This window comes from Aphis gossypii, chromosome 2 (genome assembly GCF_020184175.1).
Source record: "Aphis gossypii isolate Hap1 chromosome 2, ASM2018417v2, whole genome shotgun sequence".
Taxonomy (NCBI): Eukaryota; Metazoa; Arthropoda; class Insecta; order Hemiptera; family Aphididae; genus Aphis; species Aphis gossypii.
The window spans coordinates 81522149-81535627 of record NC_065531.1 but is presented as its reverse complement, the minus strand read 5'-3'; the positions used below and the strand labels follow the sequence as shown (position 1 = coordinate 81535627).

At 27.9% G+C, this 13479-nt stretch overlaps 1 protein-coding gene across 1 annotated transcript in view; it reads right to left on the bottom strand.

The window, feature by feature from the left end:
• Window positions 1-13479, bottom strand: part of LOC114131600 (kinesin-like protein KLP2) — a 36656-nt gene that overhangs the window by 7601 nt on the left and 15576 nt on the right. The window lies entirely within an intron of this gene.

The window sequence follows — 13479 nt, the reverse complement described above, 5'->3', positions numbered from 1 at the left end:
TGATCCTCGGAACTCTGGTGGTCCGCGAGGCATTGTGAGGTGTCCCGCGAGATGCGGCCCTGGTGGAGGTTGATGGTGGATTGCTCTTGCAATTGGGTGGTCGGCGTCTGTTGAGCTGTAACTGTTGCCGATGGTTGTCCTGGTGACGGAGATGATGATTGATCAATCTCCGTGATCGGACGAGAGCTGATGTATTCACGTGGCCGGTACTCGTCCGGCGTGACTTGTCTTCTATACTGGCGACCGTAGTGTACCTTGGCACGTGAGCCAAACTAATAAAATTTAAAAATATTTTAAATATTTCGTTTTCCTATGAGACATAACACAAAAACTGAATAGTGTATAATACGTCGTTTATTTATAAATTTTTTTATTATACAGTAAAATGAATGTTATTATTTCAACCGATAGTTTTGTTTCTACATTAAGATTTGATTTTATCGGTAGAGATACATTTTTTTTTTAATATTGATTTGCGTTAAATTATTAATTTATTTTTAACTTTAATAAAAAATGATCAATTATAATTATTATTAAAATCCTGTTATAAGGAATTTCATTATTTTTTATTTATTCATAATCAAAATTCTAAATTGTGATTAATAAAATAGATTCTTAGTTATAAGAAAAATAGGGAATGAAATTGAGGTATAACGTATCGAAAGTTCTCTAAGTAGTCCGTAGTACCAAAAAGGTTAGGAACTACTGACGCTACGTTCACATTGAAACCTGAAAGCGCAAATCAACCTTTTTTTCGATAACTCAAAAGCGAAAAATAAATTTGCGCTTTTGTACCTTGGTATTGGGATAAAAGCGCAAAAATAAATTGTATTACTTGATACAATATTTTATTGACCTAACGTGTGACACTTGACGCTTTCCGTGTACGCGTGGCTTTACCCGTTCCACGAAAGATTGCAGCAACAAATAATACTCAAAATTATTTTTTTTATTTTTTACTGATTTTCATTAATGATTTTTTGATACTTGTTTAAATAATTAAAAATAATTGTTTTATGCGCTAGTGCAGCAAACCCTGCAAATAATGTGGTCATTTGCAATGACTTGCGATGTATCGAGGACAGGCAGGTTACCCCAGTACGTATATATACGATTATATAAATAAAGAATAAGATACACAATAGTATTTATATATATTATATAAGTTGAGACCAAACGATATAATGATAAGAATCAAGTTTACAATAATAATAAAATATGGCTAAATGGGCGCCCAGGTGGTAATAATAGTACGATTTACATACGTAATAAGTATAACAAAATAAGTATAAAATATAAATTAGAATATAAAATAACGATACCGCTCGAATTAGCCATCACCACCTCGAGCTGAGTCCAAACTTGAGAATAGCTGTCAAGTCATGGCGGCAGACGCATACCGCACAGCTAACGGCGTACAGCACCAACGTAAGTTTACGCGAGCCTACTAACGCGATTATAATATACGAGACGTAAACTTAAGCGACGGTACACTGACGGCGACGCTAATATAAGAATAAATGTATGTATATAAACAAATTTACGCGAGTCTACGGACGGCAAAAGCGAATGCACAAAATATTATATTATGTCGGTAGACGCACACCGACACAACTGGCGGACCACGTAAGTGCAGCACAACGGGCGCACAAAGCTGAGAGCCGCAAGCTCGACGCAGAAAAACACCGCACACACGGCGTAAAAGCTATTATGTTACAAATTAATATGATCACAAGGTTTAAGATGGCGGCACACAAAGGGTCGAGCACGAACACACAGACGCCGAAGACGGACAAAGACTGAAGCCGAGTTGGCAACGGGAGGTTACGTACGCCTCGGACGAAAAAGCCATAGAGAGGCCGGTAGCAACGTCGTTGGCCCGGCAGCGTACCACAGAGTGTGCGACAGCAGGGCGATAACCGCGCGACCAAAATCGTCAAAGGGGTACAGGAATTGTCTGAGAGCTGCGGTCGCGGACAATCTGCGTGCTAATTTGAACAATAATACTCAAAATTGTATTTTTTTTTTTTTTTTTTTACTTATTTTTTGACACTTATTTAAATAATTTAAAATAATACTCGAAATAATATTTTTTATTTTTTAAACTAATTTTAATATCACTGTTAATGCTTGGTTAAATATTAATAATAATTAATAACTACGATTTTAATTAAATACACTTTTTTTATAAAATTGATTTGCGCTTATGGATTAGGTATTTATTTTTGCGCTTTTGGGTTGCGTTCGGGTCGTATTTTGCGCTTATGGGCTACAGCTGATGTTCACAACGTTTTTATCAATCTAACTACCACTTACAATAGGTATTATTATTACAACGATTCGCTTACGTCAGATTAACAAAACCAAACAATAGTCAATGGAATTAGATTTTTTTGGAATTATTGTAGAATTTTAAATTTAAAAATTTATATTATATGTTCAAATAATATAGTTACTAGTTATAACTAATTTAACATTTAATTTATCAAATTCATATTTTTTGTATTTAAATATTGCTGTACCTTTTTATTAAAATAAACGTGTTGACATTTTTCATCTGTACAAGTTGGTAATTTCTCAGGCCCAATATTTACCGTAGTTGGACTTGGTTGTTCGTTATTTAAATATTGCTGTACCTTTGTATTAAAATAAATGGGTTGACATTTTTCATCTGTACAAGTTGGTAATTTCTCAAGCCCAATATTTACCGTAATTGGACTTGGTTGTTTGTTATTTTGAGTATTGGATCTATAAAATCACATAAATTAAAAAATGTATATATTTATTTTCTATTATTTTATGTTTTTTTTTCACAACAAAGCAGTGTAATAATTATCAATCTTTTTTCATTAATACAATGTTTATAGAGCTAAAATTATTATGTGTACGTTAACATATTGTAAATTCATCGATTTTTAAAAGTTTTGAATTACCTACAATATTGAAATAGATGAGAATTGTTCATTTAAATTTAACAACCGTGTTTACATGTATAATAACCATTTATAGTTTGACTGTTTACAAAGTTATACTTTTTTTTTATCATATTAAATACATAAACGAATATTATATGAAAAAAGAATCGTCAATTTGACAAATATCCAATTAGTATGAATTGTACTTCATAAAAATAATGTTTTATTAATACGAGCATAGCTATTAAATAAATTGTAGTTATATAATTTAAATTCTCGTTATTAATAATTAATAAATATAGCCATTTAGAGAAATATAATAATTTAAGAGTTGAATGGAAAAAGATACTACATAAATAGTAAAATATTATTATTCTATAAATGTATTGTATTTTAATCAGTCTTGTGAGATTGTTAAGTATTGAAATAAATAAAGTGTAGGTACCTATCCATTTTTATATTTATTTTAATAGAATTTCAAATCTATTCGAATAAATTTTTAAATACGCATAATATGTAATGTTATATTTATTTTCATTCATTTGGAAAATAATTTATAATAGAAGAACAAAAAAAAATACATAAACTGTGACACATAAAGTATCTCTGTTAAAAGAATTTACTTTCAGTTCAGAAAAAACATCGATTTTCATAGATTTAAAGTTAAATTTTTAAGCATAAATTGATTTTGTCCATAGAAAATTGGTTAGGTTAAGTTTTTAACAATTAAACACAATTATCCTATTCCTATTATACAAGAAATTACATGATTTATTTTTTATATATAAAAAAAAATAATAATAAGAAATTAAAATAAATAAATAAATAATTGATATAGATATATTTAGTGGAGACTATTAGGAAAGATAAAATTGATACTTAACAAACATTTATACCTACAATGAATATTGAATACTTTTAAGTTTTAATAATTTTTATTCGAATCAATACCGAAAATTTTTCATGTGCCTTTTTTTTTTGAACTTATATCCATTAAACCGTTATATAACTATTGAAAGGAAATCTTTATGTTATATTTACTTGTCAAAATCCATGTCGTTAGAGCTCTGTTGTAAACGGAACAGTTTATACAGCACCATAGCAATTAATATTGTAATAAAGAGCATGATGAATACATAAATCGATATTTTCAGTGTCGATTTTATAAACGTCAAGTATTCATCAAACATTTGGTCACTCCAAGTCAAACCCTTAAACAGTCGGTGATCACTTGCTGTATTAGGGGAATCCGTAACGTATGACGCTAGTTGACAATCGCAAAAGCTATCTATGACTTTTTCATTGATTTTGTCTTTAATCTAAAAATTGCAGATATTGATGGTATAATTATATGAGTGAGCCACTGATGTTAGGTAAATAGGACCAAAAAATATTGTTAAAAAAAAAAGGCATCAACCAACACGTTTCATTTAGAATACTAATGCCGGTTTATCTACCAATATCTATTTATTATATCAAATTGTACTAAATTATGTCCTATATGTATAAACTTATATAATATATATTTTGTAATTTTATTAAACTTTTTATAAAAATAAATAAAATAAGTTTTAGTCTGTGTTTGTAAATTGCATGAACTGTAAAAATAGGTAAATTGTAATTATTTATATGGTTATTATTATTGTTATTTATTTTGTATTAATATCAATGTGTCGGCTATTAAATTTTTGTATTAAAATGAAAAGATATGTTATCGTTTAAATAAAAAATAACCATAATTTACCTATTATTTAATTAGCAAGTGTATTCTAAATATATACATTTAACAATTTGTAGTAATTAAATAAATGTAATTCTTAAACATAAAATATAAAACGAGATTCATAATGAAGTATTTAAAAACCATAAATTTACGATGTATTAAAAAAAGTGTTTGAAAAGTAGTAAAATTAGACCGGAATACGCCTTTGTACATTACCGCCATTATATTAAACTAAGTTGTGCAAGATACTATACATACCTACAATGCTTAATAAATTACTTAACTTTATGAATATGGATTTGTCTATAATACCGCGATTAATTTCCTGAAAATTACATTGACCCAATAAACATAGAAACGGTTCGGATACACGTTAATAATAAATATAACCATTGATTATAAATACTTATTTATAATCAATGAAATAAAATTAAAACACACAGAACCATTGAGAATTAGAATAATAAGCCCTAATCGAGAAAGAGTAACGGTGTTCTGTGCTACTATACTTACAGTCTACAGACAATTTTATTCGATTTATTCCTCAAGGATGTAATAAGCATATAACATAACTTACAAACTATTGATGAAAAAATGTAAAACGTAAAATATTACATTTAAAAAATAGGACCATTTTTATTTTTTGATAGCATTATATTAGTCCAACATCAAACCACAACAGATAGGATATTGTACGAATCGGTGTTGTACGATTGAGAACGTATTTACCTTTTTAGCAACACGATTGAGAACGATGTCGGCAAATCAAAGAAACAATATTTTGTACCTTAAAATCAAACGATTGAGAACGATGCTTTTAGTGCCGTTGCCATTTACAAAATCTGATTTTTTTTTTTGTATTTTTTTAAAAAAATGCATTTTTCACAATTTGTTTATAAAATGTACAAAAATGCTTGCGATTAACAAGAGACATTCGCAAACTATCGACGGTTAATAATGAATTATATAGCACGATAAGCTATCATCGATAAAAATGTTATCATAGCTAGGCTTTTCCGCTCAAACTATCGCCGTTATAAACCTATATAGTATATACCATACATATATATAGGTACAAGTTATCTACGATAACAACGCTAGGCCTTGATAAGTATAACTGAATTAGTAACTAATTACTACGTCCAGAACTAAACAAGTAACAATACTATAAAAATAAAAATAAAATATAAATTTTTTTTCCAATTTTTAAGCTATAATAAATATAATTTAAATGCATTTTTATAGTGCATTTTTTTAGTTTTTTAAGTCATTTTTACATTTTTTAAGATTTCCCAGATCTATATAAATCAAATATATATCAGATAAATCCCAGATATTTATTTAGTTTTATACTTATTTAGTAATAAAGATAATAAATACGATAACGAGATGTACACTGTACGTATCTGCAGATATTCAACTGTAAATAATTATTAATACTGCCAAATTCAGTTGTTTGGTGGACAGTGCGGTAACAACGTAATATAGTGCAATAGTGTATAATAGTGGTGTTAAATGGAAAACTTTAAAATTATAACGTCTGAACGTGGAAAAGATCTTATATTATTAAACAATGATAAAAATTCATATGTAAGAACACGTAAAGACGAATTAATGAAATGGAAATGTCCCAATAACAGTTGTAGTACCAGTTTATTAACGAAAATAGACAAAACTTTTCATTCGTCAAATGGTGAACATGTAAATCATACAAGTAATAACAACCAAAAAATTGAAAGACAGATTTTGAAGGAAAATTGTAAACGAAAAGCTGATGAAAATACATCGACAAGACCGTTAAAAATTATTAGAACAGAGTTATTAAACAGTGGCGAGTGGCTTACCAAATATTATGAACAATGATATTACATCAGTGCGAAAGGCGATTTATGATAAAAAAGGAAACAATATCCAATTTATTCTACTTCTTTAAATGAAGCTATATCCCAATTAAAAAATATGCAAAATAATGATTTATGTTTGTTTAAAAATGATCAATTTATTTTTGTTCCTGAAACAAATGACTTCGTTTGTATAACAACTATCCAAAATTCAAATTTTATGTCGAAACAAACCGAATTTTTTGGAGACGGTACATACGATTTTGCACCAAAATTATTCTTACAATTATATACATTACACATATACGTGAATGGTTTTTACGTGCCTATTGTTTATTTTTTTTACCAAGCAAAACAAAACAAAACAAATTTACATTAAAATGTGGAAGTATCTTTTTGCAAATATGTCCAGCTCTAATCGTTAAAAAGCTCCATCTCGACTTCGAAATTGATGCTCACGAAGCAGTCAAAGAAATTTTGAAATGTCAATATCAAAACTTGCCGTTTTCATATAGCCCAAGGGGCCCTAAGCTTAGTGGAGAAAGGTAAGAAATACGATCATTTTGGGTTTTTCACTCTAATTAATAGCATGTATATTTTATATTATCTGTATGACAAATAAATGGAGAATCAACTGGATAATATTATTTTGGAACTATTGTATTTTAATGTATTTAAATGTATATTATATATTATTTTACATTCCATTAATTATAGGTAAATGTTTAATTATTATTATTGTACTATTTAAAAATTTTTTTACCGTCTTAACACAGACCCTCAGACATTTTCCGCAGCAGCAAAAAGTTTGAAGATTATTAATGCCATCTGGGCATAATTTCACCGGATCCCAAGGTTTTAACCATTCAAGCACAAAACTATAGCATAAAAAAAATTAAAACTTATATTTTACATTTATTTTTATGTTTATTGTTTTAGGTAGAAAATAATGTAACAATATCTATAATGATCTATGTTAAAATACAATAATCCACTAAAACTATAAAATTAATCGAAGATCATTTTTTGACATTTAAAAATTCTGTCAAATAAGTGTCACCATTTTAAGAATGAATTATGAAAAAAAAAAATCGCATTATTAAATGTCTATTTAAACATTTTGAAAATGTTTCTTACGATTTATTTTACGCGAAAATGTAATAAATTCGAGGAATGAAGTTAATCTTCCTAAAACATTAAAAAAGGTTAAGTACATTTTTAATTTTTCAAAATATGAAATTAAATATTTTGCAAACGTCATTTAAATCATCCGATGTGTTTTTAAAACTAAAAACCAAAAATCTTTAATTTCTATATTTGATATTTAAATTATATTTACCTGTGAATGTCAAATCCTACTGTCGATATAAAAAAATGCGAATTCAACATTAAAATTATCGTTATCAATATTAATTGAATCATTTTATAATGTCCCCAGTAAAAATTAGAGGCTCGATTAATTAACGAGTTTTTTAATGGCGTATATATGTTTTTATCATCATGTTCTGACTGGGTAACTAAGATATCCTCAGTTCCGATCCCGCATTCCACAAAGAGTGGTAACATGTCGTGAACCTTTATTAACAAAAACATTTAAAAAACAATAAAATAATTATTTATGAAAATTATATAATATATTTAAGCACTTTTATTTCGATTTATACATTGTTCTTATTGATATAGTAATGACTTTAAATATTAGTTATATACCATATATGGTATAGTTAGGTACCATATAATATAGTTTATGCAGGATGTAAACGCATAAATGCAAAATAAATCCATGCCCAAACATTTAACCTATCTACATATTTGGAAAAATATATCTAGATGGTTATATCATTCGAATAAAATTATATTCGAAAGTATAATTATTAATTAAATATGTTTAATATTAAACAATGAATTTAAAATGAACCTTAGTCATCTTCGAATTATCATGAGTATCATTAATTCCATCGCCGAATTCCATAACGGGTAGAGCCGTCACGTCGACCACCGGAACGCAGAAACCGTCACCGATGGCAAAATCATCCAGTTTATATCGATCATCATGAACGTCATACGTTACATTCATACAAATTCCATCGTCCTAAACAACGATCAAACATATTATTATTATAGTCGGTCACTCTAGCCTTTTTGAAATCCACTATTCATTGAATAAAATATGTATATCAATATAAAAAAATGTATTGAATGCTATTTATTACAACAAAAAACACACGAAAAACTATTACCTTGAGTTGTTGTCGTTAAGTAATATAAAATTGACAAATCTGATTAAAGCTTTGAGTGCCATAGACGCATATATGAGTCCAACGTCCAACATACATTGCCGTGGATGTACTTTTAAAAACTCAATAATATTAAAGTTATCAATTATGCAGTGTGTCCAAAAAAAAGACTAATCCAAAGACACCCATTGAAAAAATATTGAAAAAATTATTATTAAATTATTTAACTATTGTTTGACTAACAGAATAATAAAGTCCAGGCGAAAAAAAATTATATAAAATAGTGCATTTATTTTATAATGTAGGTAACGTGTGTCGGGACTTCTTAGTCCCATATTTACTCAGAAAAAAAAATTAACATTATCACCATTGTACGTTATCAACGTGGAAATTTTGGATTACGCGTTCACGTGTTTCTTAAAAAGTGCTGACGAAAATCGCAATTATTAATTAATTTTGAAGATAATAATGCACTTTTTTTTACTTATTATTGTGCAATAATATAATATAAGGCATGTATAAATATATTTTATACTTGTAATATATATTTTAAACATATGAGATTTTATTTTGTTAGTAGGACTTGAAAGTCCTGTCGGTCATTTAGAATTTTGCATAAAATGTTTGTATTTTTATAACAGATTGATATGAGTGCAATAGTAATAGAGAACATAGTCTGCTTATATTATAAGATAATTATATTCGTGAAGGAGAAAAAACTTATAATATGATGATTATAGATATTTCCACGAACTTCAAATACTTCTAAAAACTTGCTTGAATTTTTAACTGTTTATATTTTTTAAAAATATAAATCAGAAATGTGCTTAATCTCATAATAATAAAAATACATTCCTTATATCGCAAGAAAAATTGCCCTAAACGGGACTTATACGCCTAGACCGTAAAGGACTGACGGGACTTTTGAGTCCCAGGATAAAATAAGGATCAAGGATCAAAAATAATAGGTTTTTTTTCATACTCTATCTTAGATATAGGAAAAAAAACAATATTTTCTAAATGTTTTTTTATATTTTTAACGTTTTTAAGGTTTAGTCCAGAAAGGTTTTGAATAACTAATTATTGTTGCCATAATAATAATAAAATTAAAACCAATATAGCAACCATTTACAAACAAAATTTTCCATCGTAAATCTCAAAATCCTTGTTTAAACACCTCCCCAGGTTGAATCTCTCCCTTTTTAAATATTAATATCTTCTTTACGGAAGTCTAATATATCTCTGTACCAAATTCCATCTCAATCGGATGAACGGTCCATGAATGCATAAAGGATATACAGACAAACGTTCATTTTTATATTGCATTATGTAGATTCGTTTAAGATTAACCAAAGACGGCGGGACTCTGCACAAAGCAATGTGTATAGCTAACGTATTCCAATTGCAATTTTTTTGTTTGCATTAGTGTGCTTAACTTCGTACTTCGTTATTCATACAACCTCCTAGTTTGCAATTCGCTAACATTATTAATTAACTATTAACATAAAACATAATATGTGTTTATTACATATGGTCTATGGATATTTTATACAGCTTTATATCTTCACAAAACAATCAAATAACAAAAAAAGAAACAATGGGTCTCATTTACAAGTTAAGTTAGAAGAATGCTTCATTTTTGAGAGATAAAAAATAAACAAACAATTATCTATATACATATAGGAAACCGCCCCGATTCACTCATCAACGCCCAGACCAAACCGCTGGGTATAGGGACTTCAAATTTTGTGCAGAGGTTCCTTAAGCAACGCAGAGGCGCACTAAGAAAGGATTTTTCAAAATTCGCATTTTAAAGGGTTGCTAAAACAGGGATTTTGTGATTTACGATGGAATTTTTGTTTAAAAATAGTTGCTATAACAACCTGATTTATGTGTTGATACATTTACATTTAGTCATTCTTATCCCAAGTGGAAGAACAACCAATGTATATAAGGAGGTGCTTCAATAATAATATTCACGGCCTATAAATATATGTTATCAATGAATCTACTAGTGCTATGTTTATAGCAAAACATACGCACACACACACACAAAATTAAATTGTGAATTCGACGTAATATTAGCACTATCAATACGATTAAATTAAAAACTAACACACGGCATACGAAAATGCAAAAAAAGAAAGTAACACACGGGCAACGCCGTGTCGGGTCAGCTAGTATACATATATAAGAGACAGCCCCTCATCACTCATCAACGCCCAGACCAAACCACTGGGTCTAGATACTTGAAATTTAGTACAGAGGTTCCTTAAGCAATATAGGGGTGCACTAACAAAGGACTTTTTAAAATTCAACTTTTAAGGGGGTAAAAGATGGTTTTTTAAAAGTTTATATAGATTTTATCTATATATATAAAAAGAAGTGTACATTTTAAATACATTTTATAACTCAAGATCCACCAAAACGATTTCGATAAAAATTTCAGGATACATTAATATTAATATGTAGATAGTTTCTGTTAAGTTTGCACGCTATGGGATGAGTGGTTCCGAAGTTACGGCCTCTTATAAGTGCACAAATAAAAAAAAAATTTGATAACCCATGGTAACAATTTTAACAAAAAAAAAATTTTAAGTTTGCCGGGTCAGCTAGTTATTATTATTATTATTATTTATTTTTCCCGTTTTTGTAACATTTTTCACTGATGATTTACTCTTATTGGTCGCAGGAGAAGGTTCTTATGTAATACAATTTTAGGAAAATCCACCAAAAAAGTATGGAATCTGAAAACAATAACGTCACTGTCCAGCAAGAAAATATAAACTATATTTTTGGTTATTGTAAGATCGCTATTGGTTAAAATTGAATATAATAGTTGTAGACCTGTTGTTATATTTTGTTAAAACCATAAAAACAAAAAAAAAGAATTAGCGAAATAAGTCAATGTCCACCGTAAATCTCAAAATCATACCAATAGACTAACATAACAAGTTTTACCAAAATGTATTTTTTTACCAACAGGCAACAATATAAAAACCACCAGATGGCTCGTTATTGTATTTTATCCACCGTATTAAAAAAAAAAATTGATATAACTTTGAAACTTAAGGATTAGAAATTATAAACTTACGTACATATCTCGCGGGGTCCACAATCCACCACGGGTGGATTGTCTACCTGATAAAATACTGCTCGCATAATGGTAAGAGTCTCACGGGCAATGCCAAGCAGAATCACTATAATATTATTACTTGACTAACTCACGGACTGATAAATGTAGAGCGTAAACAATGATGTATCAATGCTTGCAATTTATACGATACATTCGTACAATCGTACCACAAATTTAATGTGCAATAAGAAAGCATTTTACAAAATTCATATTTTAAAGTGGTGCTTGCACATGTTTTTTGAGAATCAAAAAAGTCAATAAAAATATCTAAGTTTTGAACACCGTTAAACCGAATAATAAATAACAAATTAATTAAAATTCGAATCATATTATAGAATTGGCATTTTAACAGGCAATGAAGTGCGCGGGTTCAACTTGTATAACTATAAGTAGACATGTAGTAGCTATAGTAAATATAGTAACAATGCCAAGTGTTTATAATGTATTTAGAATTGAGAACTAAACATATTAAGTCTAAAAACCATATTAATCACAGATATTTATCCATTTTTATTTTATAATTTCTATAAATTGACCGAGTAATACCTAAGTATTTTATGATTATAATACGCGCTTTAGAATTTCAAAACAGATACTTCATGTCTTTAATATTACAGTAAACACCAACACACGGCCTACGAAAATGCCAAAGAAAACTATTAATATATGGGCAACGACGTGTCGAGACAACTAGTATATTACCTATATAATTATTTATTTTTTTAAACAAGAGTGATACAAAATCTCTTACTTTTAACTTGTCATATAACACGCGGGTGTGTCAATTGACTCATTTATCAAATACTCGTTGTTCTCTGTATCTAGAATCAAAAAATAGTATTTTTTTAAACTACTGAATATAAATAAATTAACTTGAATTACTTAGTACACTTAGTAAAATAATATGAATATATTTTTTATATAGAAACATTATTCTAAAAATATTGATAATCAATGAATATAATAATTGTTTCGTATTTTTTAATAACAAGACATCTATAAATGGTGTTTCAATTGAATATTGAACTTAAAAAACTATGAAATCAAAATTAAAAATACATACTTTTATAGTAATATTTAGTTTGTAGGACAACAACTAAAGGATGTACAAAATGTAAATTTACGTCATAATAATTAATAATTGAATGAGACAAACCGTTGATAAATACCATAGAGAAAAATTTTCATACACAATGTTTATACAGCATTAAAACTTGATATTAATAGTTAATGATTTCTTGTCGCATTATATTATGTATTATTTTATAATGTATGATATATTTATATAGTTGTAATTATTTTGACATGTATTAATATTAGTACTTATTTTTATGTCTTTAAGTAAAGTATTTATCAATTATAAATAAATAAATATATTTTGTACTATAGACACATTAAGGTAACATAAAAGATAATACTGAATAATAATAAAAATATAATATTTTAAAAATAATTTATTATGTTTAGTTTCGAATCCCATATTTGTTTGCTAAAATTAAGTTAAATTAAATTAAATAAATAATTTAATTAAATTACTGGTTGTTTTATCCTCTAAGACTATCTTGTTTTCTTTCACTTTGCTATGAAAACCTCCAGACATGTCATGTTCTTTTTCTTTTAATAAAAC